The following is a 21,770-nucleotide window of genomic DNA, read 5'->3' as shown; positions in this document are numbered from 1 at the left end:
ATGTGTCGTGTTTCAGTTGCGGCTGTGGTCTCTTGACAATTTGGGCTAGTTTTTGCTCAGAGTAGACCCATTGAAATGAATGAGTGTGACTCGGCTAAGTCCTTCATTTCATCAGATGCACTCTGAGTAAAAGAGAGGTGGACGCTATGCTTGTTGACACCTGTTTGTCTTGAGGTACAATGGAGTGCACCCCAGACCACATACTTAGCACAAATAGCCCTATTCAGATGCCCTGGCTAAATGGAAGGGACAATGGCCACATTCACACTGTTTAAAGCTCTAGGATATGATTTTATGGCACAATGGAACACTGTGACAGAAGTGTGCATGGAAACACCATTTACCTTCCCACCACAGTGGTACCTATTTATCTACTTGCACTGGTGTGCTTTTGAACTGCCAGGCTGGCCAGAAGCGGTTTAGTCATGCTGGCCACATGACCTGGAAAGCTGTCTGTGGACAAATGTTGGCTTCCTCGGTCTGAAAAGCGAGATGTGTGCCACGCCCCATAGTCGCCTTTGACTGGACCTAACCATCCAGGGGTCCTTTACCTTACCAATGTATACAGAGCAGGGATAAGGAACCATTTCCAGTCAAGTTGCCACTTTCCCTCCTGGATGACATGTATAGCATGTCAACAGTGTCAATGGTGGATGGTCTGCTGAGAAGAGATGGACAAAAGCATTATGTGAAAAGCCATAAAACAACAAGCCCACCAGCCAATTTCATCAGAAAAAAGGACCAGCAGCAACTTTCTGATCAAAGGAGCTTCTTACATGGATGCTGGCTTTCGATAACTTATTTGGTCCAGAAATGGAAGGCCCTGTGTGACTTAAACCTCTTGTTGTGCTACAGGAATATGTGGCTATTGCAGAGAAAGCAACTCACAATGTACATGTTTCTAAGGGTAGGGAAACATGGAACGTTTCTTCATCATTTGATGGCATTTCATTCCTCATACGTCAAATTCAGATATGCAAAACCTTCTTCCCTCCATCCAATAAAAAAATGTGGCTTTCATGGTGTGTTTTTCTTCCTTTATTTTTCTACATTATCTGCTTTCTACCTTTTTAAAGAAAAATAAAACCTCTGTACTGCTCCTATGTTTTGTAACTTTGATTTTCTTTTGTGCCGTTGATTTTATATTAATAAAAACCTTGATTTTAAAAAATGGAAAAAGGCAATCTTTTCCTGAGTCATTAACAGCCTGCTAGATTATTCCTCTGATGGTGATAGCTTGGAGGCTAATCCACATGACCCTCTTTTTCTCTGGGGCTTTTGATGTCCACTTTAGATTTGACCTTGAGGCACAGTCCTCGACACATACCAAACTGGCTGTGGGTGGTATCCACTTCCCATGTCTAGGTCACCAACAGCTAGAATCAGCCTCATGCTAACATTTTAATCCACTATTTAGGACTGAATTTCAATTCAAAATTAAGAAGATTGGAAGCTGCCTCTGTTAGCAGTTCCTCCATCCTTGGAGAGGGATGTGGCAGCATATGGAAGAGACTTCTCTGTGGTGGCCCCCAAGCTCTAAATCCCTGTCCCTGGATGTGCAGTTGGTGTCTATTTTGCACCCTTTCACCACGGTGCACCTTTTCAGCAAAGCTTTCAGCCATGGCTGAATGTGAGTTTCCCCTTTTGCATCAGAAGCTGTACTTTAGGTGTGGGGAACGGTTGACCCTCCAAATGCTGCTGAACTACAACTCACCTTGTTTCCTAAGGCTGATGGGAGCTATAGTTCAGCAGCACCCTGAGGACCAATTGTTCCCCACCCCTGATTTTAGATATGATTGTATTTCTGTTAGATCTTGCCGTTGGACTTTTTGCAAATTGCATGTAACAAATGCTTCTAAACAGTGCAACTCACTATGAACACCTCCCTTGTTCTCTTATAATGGCAATGGTGCCCACCTAACATGCCCACCTATTTGCACATCTAGACTAGTGTTGGCTGCTCTGACTTGCAGGGCCTCCCTTAAGGCATAGTTCTTTCACTTTGATTGACCCTTTTTGCTGGAAATGCCAGGGACCATCTCAGGCTTTCTACATGAAAAGCATGTCCCCAAGCTAAAGTCTTTCCTACTGGGTTGTGCCAATCAGTTCTTAGCAGATGCTAGTAATTGGCCTCAATGAAATATGTCCTATGCTAATAGAAGGGACAGATGTCACAGCTGATCATCTTCCCCACAATAGTCCCCTGTGCCACCTTGTAATTGGCTGGTTAAAACCCTGATCAGTATACAGTCCTGTTCTCTTATAACTCAAGGTGTTCAGTTCTTTTCATAAGTCAGCATGCACAGCTTCTTATACCCAGTCACCAACTAGATAGATAAATTTATTGTCATTGTCCGTATATACACAGTATACACAACAACGAAAATCAAACTAGTTCAGGGGTGGACAGACTATCTTCTGTTGGAGGGCTGCATTCCCTTGGGGGTAATCCTTTGGGACCACATGCAATCAGTGGATGGAGCCAAAGACTACAGTTTTCTGCTTTAACTAATCTGGAATAGAGACCACTTTGCTTCAATTTTCACCATAGCTACTTCAGATTACAGTGGTACCTGGGTTACAGATACTTCAGGTTACAAACACTTCAGGTTACAAACTCCGCTAACCTGGAAGTAGTACCTTACATTGAGAACCTTGCTCCAGGATGAGAACAGAAATCGCATGCCGGAGGCGCATGGCAGTGGTAGGCCCCATTAGCGAAAGCTACAGTTGTACCTCGGGTTACGGACTTAATTCATTCTGGAGGTCCGTTCTTAACCTGAAACTGTTCTTAACCTGAGGTACCACTTTAGCTAATGGGGCCTCCTGCTGCCGCCATGCCGCCGTGCCACCTGAGGCTTCCAATACCCTTGCTGATACCTTTCCCGGAAAAATCACGTGCAACTGTTTAGTTGGAAGGAGGTAGATTGAAATCAGTGGGGGCTGGTCCATTAGGGCAAATGGGACACTGCCCCACAAGATTCAGTCTGCTCTCAGCCAGGCTCCGCCTGCCTACCTTCTTACTTACAACCAGCCCAGGGGGTGATGTGACACATATCCCTCAACTGTCCTGGGAAAACTGTGACATTCTGTTTTTTTGTGTGAGAGCATGGCAGCCATTTTGGTCACCATAATCTCACCCCGAAAAAACCCGACTTTTTCAGGGGTTACAATGGCACACAGGTCAAGCGACTTGCCCAGGAGCGCAGCCCAAAACGCACACATCCTGGTTCGGGGCCTAGACATGTTGGAGGGCATGCATGACGTGATGATATATGTGATCAACAACACAACAGGTACTTGAGTGTAAGAGGAACATTAGAAAATGAGTCAGAAGCACTAGCATTATAATCAGGAAAGATAGCACAATATTCCCCATGTCAGAATGCACCCCAAGAGGCATTATGACTGTTCAGTGACACATTCTAGGCAGGCAAGGGAAGTCAGAGACAGCCTTTAGCCACTCAGCCCTTCTGCCCTCAGCCTTCAGCCACTCCTGACAATAATGGACATATTTATGTTCAGCTTTCTCGGGTCAACTTAGCAAAGAGAATGTGGTGGCCCCATGCAGAGCTGCAAGTTATTCTTAGCGGCTTACTCTACAGTGCGCCATGCAGGGACTTGTGGCACTACTGACTGCGGGATTGCAGTCTCCTTTCAACCTTTGAAATGGAGTAGCCCGCCAATAAATGCATGGCTCTCAAAAACTTTATTGACACCTGACTGAGAATTATTTAAATAGAGAGAGAGAAAGCGGAAGATGTTTAGCAGAAATAAGCACACAGACGTTTTTCCGTCCGAATACATGGGGATAAAGAAATCAGCCGCATTATCGCCCAAGATGGAAGAGGCGAGGCATGGGAAATTCAATGCACTGCGGTTATTTTACCCCTGTTTTTCATTACGTGGGCAACCTCAGAGCTGTACTTCTTAGCATTTAGAAAAAGAAGGGGGGGTTAGTCTGCTGCAGGGGAGCCATTATTGTTGAAATGTGCTAGCATTATCTTGCTTAAGGAGGTGGGGGCACATATTGTTTATGCAGTCTATTTATCAGTGTAAGAATGTATCTTCCAATATGGCAATATCTCGGGTGGTAATAGCATACAAGAATAAAAGAGTGTTCATGAATAGAAAGTTCCTGCCTGTAGCATGTACATCTGAGATACTAAAGGATTATTTACCTATCATTAAGATATGGATTTTTTAAAAATCTGGTCCAGTTTTTCTTCCAGCGGAAATCATATTAAACTCTCTAGTTATTTTATCTGACTTCTGTTGGGCAGCTTTTCATGAGCATGGCAAACTATATGTGTGTATAACTCAGGAACAGAGAAATAATACACACACACACACACACACACACACACACTTTCTTGCTTTCTCTTTGTGTGTGTGTTTTCTTAATCTGTTCCTGGTGTGTTTGACTGTTGTGGGGAGGCATTTGATTTTGTTTGCATTTTAATGGGATACTACCTAATTTAACAAGATGCTACCTAATTCCTCCCAATACACAGAAATCTCCTGTTTGCAGTAGGGAGCTTGCTGGGGTGTGTGGCAGGTGCAGGATCCCAAACCTTTTTGTTCCTCTGGCATGTTGGGGGGGAGGGTAATGGGTTCTGGAGCCAGAGGTGCAAGGCACATCGAAACAACACTGTAGAATGAAGTGCAAGAGGTTGGGGGCACCAAATTTTAGAGTTGCACAGGGCGCTGCTGAAATTTGAGGGCCCAAATTCCATCACTGCTGAAGCCAACAGAGTGACAGAAGAGAGATTTTGAGCAGGTAGTCTCCCCTGGTACTCTCCCTGGTTTGGAAGAGAACAGGAGTTGAAATGACTCTGAATTATTTGGCTCTAATACAGTGGTTCTCAACCTGTGAGTTCCCAGATGTTGTTGGATTACAACTCCCATCATCCATGACCACTGGTTATGCTGGCTAGGAATGATGGGAATTGTAGTCCAACAACATCTGGGGACCCACAGGTTGAGAAACACTGCTCTAATATATTTCCCTCTTCTCCCCCAACACTCCTTTAAACTGCCCACCATATGCCCCTCTTTGGCCCTACCAGTACCTGATTTCCAACAATGGTAGGGTGTCAGGGTTACAGAGCAAGCTCCAAAGTATCCTATGGTCCCTATCATTCCCTCGTAGGTAAAGGGGCCATAGGTTAATGTCAGAGCATCTTACTTGCCTGTTGAAGGACTCGGGATCAATCACTGGCATCCCCAGGTAGCTCTGAACCCCTGGAGATCTGCTGCTGCTTGTCAGTGGAGGCCATAGTGAGCAGGATGGACCAATGGGTCCAACTCAGTATAAGGCAACTTCCTATCATCCTACGAGAATAGGATTGTAGGCTTAATGCTGGCTCCATATGTTTTATGTCTGATGATGACTATTGCATTTTTTAAATGGGCTTCTCCTTGTGACAGCTGTTGACTTAAAAGGCAGCTTAAAAAATATCTTAAATAGATAACTACTCAAATAAATATTGAACCTCTGGAGAGAAAGGCTCCAGAATGTCAATGGAGAGGTGGCTGTGGGTTTTGAATGCATTAATTTCCCATTCATTCCACACCCCTCCTTCCATAACTGGTAAGAAATGCATATGAACCGGGTGGCACTGTGATCTAAACCAATGAGCCTCTTCTTGGGCTTGCTGATCAGAAGGTTAGTGATTTGAATCCCTGTGATGGACTGAGCTCCCGTTGCTCTGTCCCAGCTCCTGCCAACCTAGCAGTTCGAAAGCACGCCAGTGCAAGTAGATGAATGGCTGTTTTGGGGAAAAGGTAAATGATGTTTCTGTGCGCTCTGGTTTTCATCATGTTGTTCCATTGCACCAGAAGCGGTTTAGTCATGCTGGCCACATGACCTGGAAAGCTGTCTGTGGACAAATGCCGGCTCTCTCGGCCTAAAAGTGAGATGAGCACCACACCCCATAGTCACCTTTGACTGGACTTAACTGTCCAGGGGTCCTTTACCTTTATCTTTTTACCTTTACATTATGACATCCATTATGGATTCTCCGTTAAGTATGGATCCTTTGGTCTTTCATGGAGCCTTCCTAGTGCTAAATCAGAGCGTGGATTGACAGGTGGCGTTAGCAGATTGACAGACTTTTTTACTGGCTCATACAAAGCTCAGGGATCCCTTTTCCCAAAGTCCTCCTGCAATAAACTCACATATCTTTTGCAGTAAACTGAGCACAGCTGACACAGGACAGGAGGGAGAGAACAAGGGAGAGCGGGAGCCTTGTGTTCTGTTTTTATAGATACATAATCCCCGTACAATTATATTGTGTTTATTCATTTTGTTTATTGGTTTGAACATGATTTTTAATGCGCACATAAAAAAAAATGTTTTCAAGTTTAATTGCGGTGTCAACCCCATCAGGTTCATCTTTATCTTTGACCACTTTTCTTTCCAGGAAGCAGCCAAGCTGGGTTTTTATTTTATTTTTTTTATAGGATCCCCACACATAATAAAGCATCCAAACAACTTTTTCACGTCATCTTCAATGAATTCAGAGGATGCAACAGTTTGCACACTCTCCTGCACACATTTTATTACTCCCACTTTCATTCTACAAGGCTGAAGCGAATCATATAATAAATATGTGTCTTGCACTTGTGAGCTTGATATACTGTTCCCTTCCAAGAGGCTCTTTCTGCTCGTAACTTAGATTGCTGGCAAAAAGCATTCCCCATTCAGCTTCTCAGGTTAGCAATGTTTTATAAAGCCTTACAAGGGAAATAATGATAATAATTAATGTTGTGCCGGATATTCACCACGTGAGATTATCGCGGCCAACAGAGTTGCTTCAGGAAAGGAGGAATGTTTGCTGCATAATAGTGCTTCCTCCTAGAAAAAGAACAAAAGTTCACCAGGATATCTTGGGCACCTCATTCAATACAATGGTCTCTTCCCTATATGGATTGGTTACAGATAGGTAGCCGTGTTGGTCTGCCATAGTCAAAACAAAACAAATTTCCTTCCAGTAGCACCTTAAAGACCAACTAAGTTAGTTCTTGGTATGAGCTTTCATGTGCATGCGAATTCTGTGTATCTGAAGAAGTGTGCATGCACATGAAAGCTCATACCAAGAACTAACTTAGTTGGTCTTTAAGGTGCTACTGGAAGGAATTTTGTTTTGTTTTTTCTATAAGGATTGGGTTTTTTTAGGGAATTCCTTTTGGGAATTATAGGGACAGAACTACCCAAACTTTCAAAAATATGCCAGCTGAAGAAGTACTTCCTTTTGTTTGGCCTGAATCTCTTGAACTCCATAGTGAAAAGGAAAAGCTTGATATTCTGAACCCAATTATGAGGGGTTTGCCCAGCACTATTTACATCATAGGAGCCTACACAACACAAAACACAGTTGCTGTATGAAGGTATTATTTTATTTGTTTTTTATCTTATATTTTGGAAATGTACATCCAGTGTTTCTTTTCCTTTAAAATTTTTGGCCCTAAGCTATAGCTTGTTTAGCTTATACGTAAATCCGGCATTGGATCCCAGCAATTAGATCTGAGATTTACTATATTCGAAGCACAACACTGAGATATGCCCCCTCCCTTGGGCCCATTTTGGATTAAAGTGTCTAAAATTTGTCAGCGGTTCCTCATGTTTACTCTTTGGTGGCAGACCAATTACATGTACCCTAATTTGTTTGTTGAGTTTGGGGATGATTCTGCTACCTGTTGTATGTTGGTACCTTTAGTCACATGTGTGTGTGTGTGTGTGTGTGTGTGTGTGTGATTGTGTGTTTGTATATCTATATCTATAAAGATAGATGAATAGATATAGATAGCTATAGGCTACACAAGAGCTGCCTCTCCAGTTGTAGCTATAGGTATAAAATATCTTTAACCTCTTTTGTCAGTCTGGAATGTGTTGCACTGGAGACAAGAAGAGATTCTGAGGCATCTTTTTAATGCCACTCAAGAATCCATCTGCAGAATACAAGTGGATAAATACCTCACATCTCAACAACCATTTCTCACCTCATAAGAGAAAAGCAAAACTGCAACTCCTGCCACCCCATGTTCTTAATTCACTCTTCTTTTTTTTTGCAATTCAATGTTTATTGATTTTAAATATTGAATCCATTCACCACAAAAGAAGCAAAGAAAAAAAATAACATCAAATAAAAAAAATAAAAAATGTTATATATAAAATAAAGTTCTTCGATACGTTGAGATTTCTGACATCCTCAGTATGGGTTCTTTGTTTCCTTGTTGGCTGCATATTGTATGACCTTTAACTAATCATAAATTATCTATAATCTTTGTAGCATATAACATTGCAGAAGTTAATCAAAGCATGTCAAAGATTTCATATGGGAGCATTGTTCTTTAAATATAATATGTATATATCCCATTCTTTGTTAAACTTTTGGTTTGTCTGGTTCCTGTCATCTTTGCCAATTCTACTTGATCAAATAATTTTGCCTGCCACTCCATTTTAGTTGGTATTTTGTCTCCCTTCTGCCGTTTGGCTATCGGCATTCTCACGGCAGTGGTTGCATACATGGATACCTTCCTCATATTTGCCACCATCATTCCTAAAAGGAAGGTTTCTGGTTTGTTGATGAAAGTTAGTTTAAATAGTTCTTAATTCACCGTTAATACATTCCAACAAGAATTCACTTGGGCTGCATAGCACCAGCCCTGTTTTTGAGGGATGATTCAAGATACATCAGCACCTGTAAAGTTTAGTGGTATTTCCCAGTTGTGAAGTGGGAAGCATCATCTGCAAGACTGTAATAGTGTAGATCTTCACTCGGCCCTTCTTCCCCGTCTGGCACGGGCGCCATTTTGTGGTTCATTTCAGGTGCCAAAATGTCTTGAGCCGGCCCTGTCAATGGACATCTTGCGGATTTCTCAAGAGAACATTGTGTTGTGGAGTTTTGCCCTATCTTTCTCTCACTGTGGCTTTTCAATACTCCCCATTCTTTAATGCTACACTGGATACAATTCCAAATACCATCATGAGGTGCCTAGCAGCTGACAGCATAAATGGTTGGCCTTGCTTATCATACTTCCTAGTTTCAGGAGACCACAGGTGGAGGATACCGAACAAGAGCAAATAAATCATTCACGATGAAGCTACTTGAAAGTTTGGCAGATGTTGCTGTGATTAACTGAAGGCTTGCTCTGGAATGTTGGTTTGGCACAAGGTTAAATGCACATGAATGAATCTGTCTGCATACTTAGACACTGCCGTGAAACTTCGTTCTCATAAAAACGGAGGCCAGGGTGGGGTGGGGGCTGTTTTCTAGGTTGTTGACAACAGTTTACTATACTTGCGTATCTACACATGGTGGCCCGCGACATGAGAGTCCGAGCTGGTGAGGGTGTTAAGAGTTCTGTGCTCCAGACAGATAGTATTCAGAAATTTGTCAAACTTCATCTATATATGTGTGTATATTTGCCCAGGTTGGGAGGGTGTCTTTCTTTAGCCTTTGAAAAAGACCACTTTCAACTCCGAGATCACATACTGAAAAACGGATGGGCTAATTTGTATATTGTGGTCATTCTGTATCCTAACAAGGAAATTCTGGTGCTTATGAGTGCTTTCTGAGTGAAGAGATACCAGTCATGGTAGACAAGATGCCTTAAAAATAAAGTTGTTGCTGTTAGGATTGTATTAATGGTTTTCCTTCTCTTCATCTGTGAAAACTTTGAGGCTTCTTACAATCAAGTGGTACCTAAATGTCATGAAATAAACAAACATTCCCCATCCATCTTTTTTTTTTTAAGGCCGGGGGGAGGGGAGAGAAGAAGCATTTTTGTCAGGCAAAGAAAACCTAATTGAGAGAAGAGTCATAGCTTTGTGGAGAGCAAATACTTTTTATGTCTTTGGTGTCTTCAGGTAAGGTTGTGAAAGTCCCCCATTTGAACCATGCATGGTCACTGAGGTTGGACAATACATCCATACCTTGGAAGTCGAACAGAATCCGTTCCGGAAGTCCGTTTGACTTCCAAAACGTTTGGAAACCAAAGCACAGCTTCGGATTGGCTGCAGGAAACTCCTGCAGCCAATCGGAAGCCATGGAAGCCCCATCGGATGTTCGGCTTCCAAAAATAGTTCACAAACCAGAACACTCACTTCCTGGTTTGTGGCGTTCAGGAGCCAAAACGTTCAAGAACTAAGCTGTTTGAAAACCAAGGTACGACTGCACTGAACATGATGGACAATGCCTTGCAAGCTGTTTTTCCACTTGACCTGGGAAAACTGAGTCCTGACTGACTTCAGCTACAAATGCTGAGACTGCTGAACAAACTCTTGGGCTGGGGTATTGGTTTTGTTGATGGGTTTTTTGCTGTTATTGATATTGTTGTTGTTGTTGTTGTTGTTTTCTTTACAATGATTTATGAAAGAACTGTTCAATTTGGTTGTATAATTTTTGATGTTCTATTTATTGTTTATTACTAATTGTTTTGAATTGTGTAACCCCTTTTCCTGTTGTAAACTGCCTTGAGCATGTTTTTAACTGCAGAAAGGCAACATACAAATAAATAGAAGTATATATATGACAGCTTCCCATGAAATTGGGGGCCACCACTGAAAAGGCCCTGTTGTAGTAATGACCTTCTGAACTTCACTAGGTGTTGGTACACCCAAAAGGGCCTTCCCAGCAGACCTCTATTCACAAGCAGGACAGTTCATGGAAGAGCTGTTCTCCTTCAGCAGCAGATGTTAGGAACCAGCAGTTTATGCAATTTAAGATGGAGTCTCGAGTTCAAAATGGAAACTAAGAGACTTGGGCCAACATGCCACAGTCAAGGAGATTCCCACATAAGCCAAAATAAGTCTAGTGGAATTAATTTTAAGTAGTTAATAAATAATGTTTTTATTCTACAGTGTGTGTTTTGCTTTCTAATGTTAAAAGGTAAAGGGACCCCTAACCATTAGGTCCAGTCGTGACCGACTCTGGGGTTGCAGCGCTCATCTCGCTTTATTGGCCAAGGGAGCCGGCGTACAGCTTCCGGGTCATGTGGCCAGCATGAGTAAGCCACTTCTGGCGAACCAGAGCAGCACACAGAAACGCCGTTTACCTTCCCGCCGGAGCAGTACCTATTTATCTTCTTGCACTTTGACGTGCTTTCGAACTGCTAGGTTGGCAGGAGCAGGGACCGAGCAACGGGAGCTCACCCTGTTGCGGGGATTCAAACCGCTGACCTTCTGATCGGCAAGTCCTAGGCTCTGTGGTTTAACCCACAGCGCCACCCACGTCCCAATTTCTAATGTTAGATTAAAATAAAAAAATAAAGTCCCATAGTAAAATGATTCACCCCAAAGATTCCCCCCTCACCACATATAAATTCATCTTGCTAAGTCAGTTTCTAGCTTATTTCAATTTGGGTTTTAGCTGGCTGGTTTGTTTTGCTTCTGTTTCACAGGAGGAAAATGGACTATTTCCTCCTGGCTCCCAGCTCCCCGCCCAGCATCTTTCCCTCCCCTCTGCATCTGAATAGTCGAGATTGACATAAAAAAGTACTTCAAGGGTTGAACTCTCCTGCAGCACACAAATACACTGGATTTCTGTATATCTTTAAATGTTTTATATGTCCCGTCATATATAATTTATTATGTTGTGAAGCCGAGTCCTTCATTGAATGAATTTTTTTTTACTGTCAGAGCCTGGGGTACTTTAGTTTGATGATTTAAAACTCCCAATGCACTCATAGCAAACAGCAGTTTATTATTATTATTACAGCCTGTTTGTCCAACAGGTCAAATTCTCAGCACTGCAGGACATTTCTCCTGCTCTAGTGTTATTTCAGGGAACAAGTCCCTTAGCCAATGTTGATTCACTGTGTGAGGGAACAGGTTAGGTCTTCCACACAGGGAAGCATGGATAGGGCCCAGAGAGAAAAGGGAGAAGATACATCTAATGCTGTCCCAAAACCTGTCTTCCAATTTCCTGGACGTTTTCTTCCCTCGTGAAAGATGCTTCAATGTTTCTGCCTCATTCACAGGGAATTTTAGAAATTCTTTAGAGTTTTGGTGGGTGTTGGGTTGAGCTTACCTCAAGAATATGAGAACTACAATAACACCCCCCCTTTTAGGTAATGTACGCAATATCTCTTTTTATTATTCTGTTTTGTTTTGGGTACTATTTCTTGTTTCTTCTTCCTTTTTGTGTCTTATCTTACTCTGCGCACTTGTAATTTTGTGTTTTCTATTTTTCAATAAAGAATACAAAGTAAAAAAAGAATATGTGAATGTTGTTCTTCTGTTTCACTGTTCTCTCTGTATTATTTTATTTTATTGTTACCAATAGGTATAACTACCTACCTGTTTATGTGTGGAAAGTTCAATAAAAAGAAGGTTTTTTAAAAATAAAAAAGCATGAGAAGCTAATAAAACAGGATGAATGAATGAATGAATGAATGAATTATGGTCACAGACCAGAAATATGGACATATACAGCAATAGAGAACATGTAAACAGTGTTTTTTTCTGGAGGGATGCAGTGGTACACATCCCCCTAAACATTTTGTGAATCTTTGTACTTTTGTCCATTTACTGTATTTATTCTTCCCAATTTGAACTATAAAACAGTGATTTTCTTGAGTCAAAATGAGAGTACCCCTAAACATTTTTTAACAAAAAAAGCACTGCATGTAAATATACATAGATTAAAATTAAACTCTATAAGCTAGAGCATGATAAATAATATAGATGTAAAACATTTGAAATATGTAGGTTAAGACCTTAACCGCTAATTTAAAACATGCATGTTAAGACATTGGCCATTAGATTCATTCAGAGCTTATCTTCTTAGTTTAAGGTAATCTTTGGTTCCCTGTCCTCTGTTAGATATTTTAAGTAGTGGTCATCAGATCTGCTTGGTGTTTGTTGCATAAGTGGAGTGATAAATATTGAATGTAGGTCCCTAGAGTTTTTCTTCTTTGGCGATCACTTGTAGCCGAGTAAGATTGTCTTCCATAAACACGGTTTTAACAATGAGTCCATAAGTGACTGTGTAGGCCAATTCTGGATCCACACGTCCTTCCACAGTGGGGACATTGGTTTCCAGGTGAGAGTTGATCATGGTGTGGATTTGCCAAGTGTGCCTTCCTCCTAGCATCTTTCTCCCTTGTGTCCTGAGTTCGAGTGTCTTCAAAGCCCATGACACCTTTGGTAAAGGCCGTTCTCCCACTGGAGCACTCGCAGGCCAGTGTTTCCCAGTTGTCAGCGTTTATACTACATTTTTTTAAAAGATTTGCCTTGAGACAGTCTTTATGTAACAGGGCATGAGTAACAGTTTCAACTTCCTCCAAACTGCAAGGAGTACAAGATGGTGCATGCAGTTCTCTGCCTCCCACAACTACCCTGTACACATTGGTGGAGGAAGAGGCATGCGGGGGGAGCACACTGCCCCCAGCAGCATGATCCTGGTGGGGTGCCATCACAGCTGCCCACCCCGCCCGCACTGGGTGCCACGCCCCTACGGGCGGCACACCACACCCCCAGGATGCACGCCATGCCCCTATGGGTGGCGGGCCATGCCCCAAGGATGCATGCCAGCCCCGCCCTCACCTGCTCTCTGCCCACGGTGCTCCGCCACTGCCTGTGCAGAAGTACAGGGGCAGGCTGGTGTGGAGAACTCCCTGGTCCTGAATGGGGTGGTTTTTCGCCTGGGAGTCATTTTGGACTCACAGCTGTCCATGCAGGCACAGGTCAATTCTGTGTCCAATGCAGCTGTCTACCGGCTCCATCTGGTTCGCAGGCTGAGACCCTTTCTGCCCGTGGACTGTCTCGCCAGAGTGGTGCATGCTCTGGTTATCCCCCGCTTGCTGCGAGAAACCAAGTTACAGGGAAGCAGGCAGAGGGCCTTCTCGATAGTGGCACCCGTCATGTGGAACACCCTCTCACCAGATGTCAAGGAAATAAAAAAGTATCTGACTTTTAGAAGACTTCTGAAGGCAGACCTGTTTAGGGAAGTTTTTAATATTTGATCTTTTATCGTGTTTTTAACATTCTGTTGGGAGTTACCCAGAGTGGCTAGGGATACCAAGCCAGATGGGTGGGGTACAAATAATAAATAACAAATAACAAATAATAAATATAGTAATATTATTATTATCATCATCATCATCATCATCATCAATTCTATTATATCTGCAGAGGGATGTCTCATAGAGTAACAGGGCCAGAAACACCTCAGTAGGAAGGGACTTCCACATATGAGGAGCCACCATTTAAAAGGCCCTTTACTAGGATCACATTCCTCAGACTGCAGAGGCACTGCCATGACAACCTCATATGTGATCAATGCTTTTCCCCCCAAGCTGGCAAAACTCCTTCGACAACATCAAGGAACCAAGCTTCTAGTGCCACCAGCCCAATCTTACGGAATACTCTGCCAACAGAAATTCAGCAGGTGCCTTTTGTCTCTACCTTTAAATACCTACTGAAAACTTTTTTTTTTATTCTGCCAGGCTTAGGCTGGCAATTAAAGGCATGTCTTCCTATAACAGTTAGGTGATCTCTGTTTTTATATATTTGTGGTTTTTATTGTATGGCTTTTGTATATAGTTGCTGCAAACTGCTCAGATTTTTTTTTTTTGGTTTTGTTTAATGAGTAGCAGCATATTAGTATTCTTATAACTAAAGACGTACATGCATTTCCCCACTTTAAGCAAAAGTGACTAAAATATATATTCACCATCACTTGGGAAGTTTTGACAAAGGAAGAGACCTGCCTTGGACAGAAAGGTTTACAGCAATGTGAAACTTCTTGAATGGGTGTTAGGCTAAATCTGACAGGGTGTGGATGCCCTCCTGGAGCCGTTTGCTTCCTCTTCTCTCTATCTGTTTGGTCGATGCTGAGCCTATTAAGTTGGCATCAAATCAGTGGCAGTACACAAACCGAGTGCTAGAGAAGTCAGCATCTGTCCTCTTACCTGACACTTCTGCCTCCTTTTACTGATGTTAAAAGAAATTTCTACTGTCAGTCATATAACCAATTCACTTTGTTCACAGGCAGTGACAACCTTGTTGTTTTTCTCTCCCACCACAGAACCAACTTCAGTGAATTAGCATCCTAAAAATTTAGACGAGCTCATTAGTCTGAATAAATTTGAAAGCTGCTGTTCAGACCTTCTTTATTATTATTATTATTTTAGCAGTATGGTTCTTACTGGATATTATATATATATGGTTCCTAAGTATACATTTTAGAATTTTAAAGAGCCAAAGATTCTACTTATTTCCCCTTCCCTTCTTGGCTCTTTAAAGTACCGTAATCATTATCTTCATAATTCCCAAGTCACCTTCATTCCCATTGCCCCGTTTACGATTTCTTTTCTTTTTTTCTTAAAAAAACCCCAGGATAATAATTGGAAAAACCAGCTACATCAGCAAAGCTGATGCTACACAATAGCCACTTGATAATTTGTTTAGAAGTCTGATCCCAACCTTGGGATTTCCTGGGGGGAAAAAACCTGAATGGTGTTTTTCAATTAAAACCTTGGGTTAAACCACAGAGCCTAGGGCTTGCTGATCAGAAGGTCGGTGGTTTGAATCCCCACGACGCGGTGAGCTCCCGTTGCTTGGTCCCTGCTCCTGCCAACCTAGCAGTTCAAAAACATATCAATGCAAGTAGATAAATAGGTACCACATCGGCGGGAAGGTAAATGGCATTTCCGTGCACTGCTCTGGTTCACCAGAAGCAGCTTAGTCATGCTAGCCACATGACCTGGAAGCTGTACACCGGCTCCCTTGGCCAATAAAGCGAGATGAGCGCCGCAACCCCAGAGTTGTCCATGACTGGATTGTGCTGGTGAACCTCAGAGCAGCAGCGGAGCAAGTCGATCCGGCGCCTGAGGCAGCTTGCATGCCCTGCACCCTGGGGCAGGGCCAGCCACCTGTGGGGCGAGCGAGCCTGGGCAGGATGCTCCATGGGGCCTCAGAGAAGTCTGCCTGCCTCCTTCCACTCAGCCACCCTACAGCTTAGGGGGAGGCGGTGAGCAGACCGTTTGGGGAAGCGCAGAGCCTGGGGGCGCCTAAGCCACCGTGTCACTCCCAGGAGAGACATGTGGCTCGAGTGTGCTGCAGGCCCCATGGTGTGTGCCGCCCGACATTTTGTCACCCCTCTCAGTGGTGATGCCTGGGTCAGCCCACCCCCACCGCACCCCCTTCCTCCGCCCCTGCCTCAGAGCCAAGGGGTCAGATGAGTCCCTCCCAGACTCCTCCACCTGGACTTTAAGACTCTCACCTGGGCATCCATGTTCCTCAGATGACAATGCCTCCCTCAAAGCCATGTCTCTGACTGACACTTTTTTCATGTCCTCCTTGAGGGTTTCAGCCTGGCAGACACGGGTGGGAGGTATGGAGGCCACAGCACCCACCCAGTAGCAGCAGTGCTGGGACACAGTTGGGTGGGGCAGGACAGCAAAGCTCCCTCCCCCTCTCTATTTTTTTCTTTTAAATCCCTAGATACAGAAAGGTTTTTGATTGACATTTTGCTAGCAAGACTGGCTATTCACAGAGGAACATTTTTTAAAATGTGGCACACACAAACCCGCCAGCCAACCATCCTACAATATGATGTTCTACCTAGTTAGCATTATACCAGGCCACACTGGGGTGTGTATGTTTGTGTGTGAATGTGTACACACAGGGGAAACTCCATGTAAAACCGCCAGGAGGGATACATCAATGTGTTCCACATGTACTGCATAAAGGAAGATTTTGGGCATCACTTGGCAGGACAGAGTCTCAAACAAAGATGAGTTTTCCCAAGCTCACATTCCCAGCACATTGGTACTACTGTCTCAGTGATATCTTTGTTGGCTTGGCCATGTTGAACGAATGGAAGATGGCAGCATGCTCAAGGACATGTTCTATGGGGATCTGGCTTCAGGCAGAGGCCAACTCTGCATTACAAAGATGTCTGCAAATGAGATAGGAAGCCTTACAGATGACCACAGTGTCTGGAGACAGGCAGTAAAGTCCTGTATCCATAGTAGTGACCAGAGGAGCATTAACTGCTGGGAGGAGCAACAAGAGAAGAAATGTCATGGTGCATCTGCAGCAGCATAACTGGATGCCTTCATCAGCCCCAGACCCAACAAAACATGTCCCATCCTATATTGGTTTCTACAGCCACAGCAGGTGCTGCTACCTTTCAACAATGTGACTGTACCCTTAATGCCACATGCTTCCAGTGTCTCCCAAGACAGACGGATGCCAACCATGTGCAATGATGGCAATAAAAAATAGCAATAAAAAATTAGCAATAATAATCATCATGATAGTTAATTAACAACAACAACAACAACAACTTATTTATACCCTGCCTATCTGGCTGGGTTTCCCCAGCTGCTCTGGGCGGCTCCCAGCAGAATATTAATAGCATGATAAAACATCAAACATTAAAAACTTCCCTAAACAGGGCTGCCTTCAGATGTCTTCTAAAAGTCAGGTAGTTGTTTATTTCCTTGGCATCTGATGGGAGGCCGTTCCACAGGGCGGGTGCCACCACCGAGAAGGCCCTCTGCCTGGTTCCCTGTAACTTGGCTTCTTGCAACGAGAGAACCGCCAGAAGGCCCTCGGAGCTGGACCTCAATGTCCGGGCTGAACAATTGGGGTGGAGAGCTCCTTCAGGTATACTGGGCAGAGGCTGTTTAGGGTTTTAAAGTTCAGCACCAACACTTTGAATTGTGCTCAGAAATGTACTGGGAGCCAATATAGGTCTTTCAGGACCAGTGTTATATGGTCTCTTTTGGAAGGTATTTGCACCATACATCATTGGGGTTGGAAAGAATAGCAGAGCTGGAACTAGGGAGAAATTGACTATGAGTTTCAATAGAGTTATGTGTGACAAGGGGGAGGGGGGTTCAAACACCTTTAATAGTGTGACGTATTTTGTGGAGTGGCAAGGTTTAAGCCACGGCTCTATATCTAGCGAAGGGTTCCCCAGCTGAGCTCCACAGGGTAACAGCAACTGACGCGTAATTACTTTTGATATCTTAATAGAGGGGGAAACGCCTCCTCCAGGGGGGGACCGTAAAACTTTAAAATGGCACATTTTAAAACTATGAGGAAAATGGTTAACAGCAGGCTGAAGGGCAGAGTTAAAAACTTTCAAACCACAGACTCAGCCTGGAGGCTATTCAAGAACATTGTGTTAGAAGCACAGATGGTTTGTGTATCACTGAGCAAAGAAAGAAAGAAAGAAAGAAAGAAAGAAAGAAAGAAAGAAAGAAAGAAAGAAAAGAGTAAAGTAGGAGGAAAAATAAAACTACACAGAGATATGCAGTGGCCTGTTAAGGTGGAAAAGGAGTATCTTGAAAAGATAAATGCTTTCTGAGCCACATAAAAGGATTATGGAGAAATTTAAAATACTAGAAGAGAAAAGAGGAGAAAATGGAAATGGCAGCGAAGACTGCTTAAGGGTTCCTTCACTTAGACACATGCATACAGTGCAGAAAACCAATGGCCTGACTACTCCTTGTCATTCAGTGTGTTTAATCCCTTTGCACATTCACACACACACACCAGTTTTAGGATTTTCTGCTGAACCCCCAAAAGCTGTCCTAGACATGCAGCAAGAGCACCTGTGTTTGTGGATCAGAGTTGCCTCTGCACTACTGAAGAGCTGCAGAGAAGTCAATGGCTTCTACCCCATCCATTTCCTCTGGAACTGGGATCATTCATTCACTCCATCGTTCCGGAGATGTGGATGGCATTGCTGCCAAACCGTTGCATTCCAGTGTTTCCCACATTGACCGCCTGTCTTTTTTAATGGTCTGGTTTGTGGGTATTGGCGTTTCAGTGCTGGTGGTGGCAGGGACAACTGAAATGAAATTGCAGTAGCAGTCTGCAAAATTTTTAGATACATTCTGCTGTTTTAGAATGGATTGTAATGGGAATTTTAGCTGTTCACATTGATTAATGGATTTTTGTTTTAAATGAAGCTTTTATTGTTCCCTGCTCTTTTGGAGTAAAGGGTGAACTATGAATCTTTTAAAATAAAGATAAATAAAAATATTTCCAAATATTTTTTCCGGTTTTCCTAAATTTCCCCCTTCTTCTCATTGCCCATCCCACTCAGTTGTTGTTGTTTAGTCATTTAGTCATGTCCGACTCTTCATGACCCCATGGATCAGAGCATGCCAGGCACTCCTGTTTTCCACTGCCTCCCGCAGTTTGGTCGAACTCATGCTGGTAGCTTTGAGAACACTGTCCAACCATCTCGTCCTCTGTCGTCCTTTTCTCCTTGTGCCCTCCATCTTTCCCAACATCAGGGTCTTTTCCAGGGAGTCTTCTCTTCTCATGAGGTGGCCAAAGTATTGGAGCCTCAGCTTCAGGATCTGTCCTTCCAGTGAGCACTCAGGGCTGATTTCCTTAAGAATGGATCGGTTTGTTCTTCTTGCGGTCCATGGGACTCTCAAGAGTCTCCTCCAGCACCATAATTCAAAGCATCAATTCTTCAGCGATCAGCCTTCTTTATGGTCCAGCTCTCACGTCCGTACATCACTACTGGGAAAACCATAGTTTTAACTATATGGACCTTTGTCAGCAAGGTGATGATCCCACTCAGTAGGGGTATCTAACCCTTGAGGGAGGAGTCCTCCACTGAAGGTGAAACTATATGTGACCTTAGCTGTGCATTTCCACCCTTGAGTGCAGGTCAGGATTGAACTGGGAATCTTGTGTATGGAAAACATGTCCCTGAGCTTTGGCCGTTCCCCACATTGATCTGGCATTTTGAATGCACTCAAAGCAGGCCCTGAAAAAGTATGTTACCAGCAGCAGATAACAAACCTGAAAGACTACTTCAAGTGAACATCATTGCAGAGGTCATTTTAGGACATCACTTCCTTTCTTCAGATACCCATCCTTGCAACCTCACTGTTTACATTTATGGTTTTGGTTTATTTGATTGCACCACATGTGGGCTGTTGGTGGAAAACTTTTGTTTGCACACAGCTGTGTTACTGAAAAAGATAGCTCTTTGCCTTCACACTGATGGACTGTGAAGATAGGCAATTAAATGGAGGGCATTATGACACTGCATTCCTGGCTTAAAGGTAAAGGGACCCCTGACCATTAAGTCCAGTTGCGGACGACTCTGGGGTTGCGGTGCTCATCTTGCTTTACTGGCCGAGGGAGTCAGTGTTTGTTCACAGACAGCTTCTGGGTCATGTGACTAGCATAACTAAGCTGCTTCTGGTGAACCAGAGCAGCGCATGGAAACACCGTTTACCTCCTCACCGGAGTGGTACCTATTTATCTACTTGCACTTCATGCTTTCGAACTGCTAGGTTGGCAGGAGCAGGGACTGAGCAATAGGAGCTCACCTTGTGGCGTAGATTCAAACCACCAACCATCTGATTGGCAAGCCCTAGGCTCTGTGGTTTAGACCACAGCACCACCCGCGTCATGCCTGGCTTGAAGCAAGCTTATCACATTTTGTTCCAAAGAGGACAACTGAATTATGGGTTAAAGATTTAAGAGGAAGCATAGATAATGAGTCTCATGCTCTACCAACTGAGCTATTCTCAGGTTGTTTGGTATGTTGCAGAATGAAGAGAAGTACATCCACATACAATCAATCAATCAGGGTTTTTAAAAAGCTATATGGCAACCAAACATCTGAATTTTGAAACATTGATGGTGTTCTTTGTCTATTTTTTCCTCATACCTAGGATATTATAACATGGAAGTCAGATTTTCTTGTTCTGTGTAAAAAGTATACTGTACCTTCATTTCTATATAGTACGTTTTCTTGCTTCGTTATGAACTAGTGACCCCTTTTTTTCATTTTTTGAATTTGTTAAAGTATAGGTAAAGGTAAAGGTACCCCTGCCCATTCGGGCCAGTCTTGCCAGACTCTAGGGTTGTGCGCTCATCTCACTCTATAGGCCGGGAGCCAGCGCTGTCCGCAGACACTTCCGGGTCATGTGGCCAGCATGACAAAGCTGCATCTGGCGAGCCAGCGCAGCACACGGAACGCCGTTTACCTTCCCGCTGGTAAGCAGTCCCTATTTATCTACTTGCACCCAGAGGTGCTTTCGAACTGCTAGGTTGGCAGGCGCTGGGACCGAATGATGGGAGTGCACCCCGCCGCGGGGATTCGAACCGCCGACCATGCGATCGGCAAGTCCTAGGCACTGAGGTTTTACCCACAGCGCCACCCGCGTCCCCTGGTTAAAGTATAGAGAACCCGGTTAATATTTCTGCTGCTTCTATTGACACTGATTTAGCAACCTCTGTTGACCAAATAGAAGAGAGCCTTAAATATAGCAGTGATTGCAGTTAACTCCAAATTGAGAACTTTTTATCCAAATAGCAAAACCATACAAAACACCATCCCTTTGGGGCATTTACAAACCTGATACTTGACAGCATCAGACTCTTATTGCTTCCTGCCTTAATTTGGGTTAGTGATGGCTCAAGGCTAATGCAGCAAATTGGAGAAGTGTTTGATAAAAGCCAGGTGGGGAAGGTAAGAGAGAGACAGTTTCTAAACACCATGTTAACCCAACTTCATCAAATATTGGGACTCTCAAGTACTTCTGCAAATGGAGTCTCAGACAGGGGATGGTGGGGAAGCAATGAGTCATCTGGTCACACCCTCCTCAGAAGAGATCTGCCAAGATAAGGGACGCCAAGGCATCTGATTAAAACAGCAGCACAAATTCTGAAAAGGAAGTGTAAAGTGTGAGTGTCCCCACTAGGGACAGATAGATCTGTCAGTTCTCAGTTTCCAACCTTAAATTTAATTCTCCACATTTCTTCAGCTATT

The 21,770-nt window shown here is 43.5% G+C and overlaps 1 long non-coding RNA gene across 1 annotated transcript in view; it reads right to left on the bottom strand.

Annotated features, from left to right (window-relative positions):
• LOC310844884 overlaps positions 1 to 19,920 on the bottom strand; it is a 229,374-nt gene extending 209,454 nt beyond the window's left edge. Inside the window, exon 1 of the long non-coding RNA XR_014564373.1 lies at positions 19,911 to 19,920. This is a non-coding gene — a long non-coding RNA (uncharacterized lncRNA). The remainder of the gene's footprint in view (positions 1 to 19,910) is intronic.
• Positions 19,921 to 21,770: the final 1,850 nt, after the last annotated feature.

This window comes from Podarcis gaigeae, assembly GCF_964106915.1.
Source record: "Podarcis gaigeae genome assembly, chromosome: 1".
In the NCBI taxonomy this organism is placed as follows: Eukaryota; Metazoa; Chordata; class Lepidosauria; order Squamata; family Lacertidae; genus Podarcis; species Podarcis gaigeae.
Note: the sequence above shows the minus strand (reverse complement) of the source record. Positions and strands in the feature narration are given on the sequence as shown.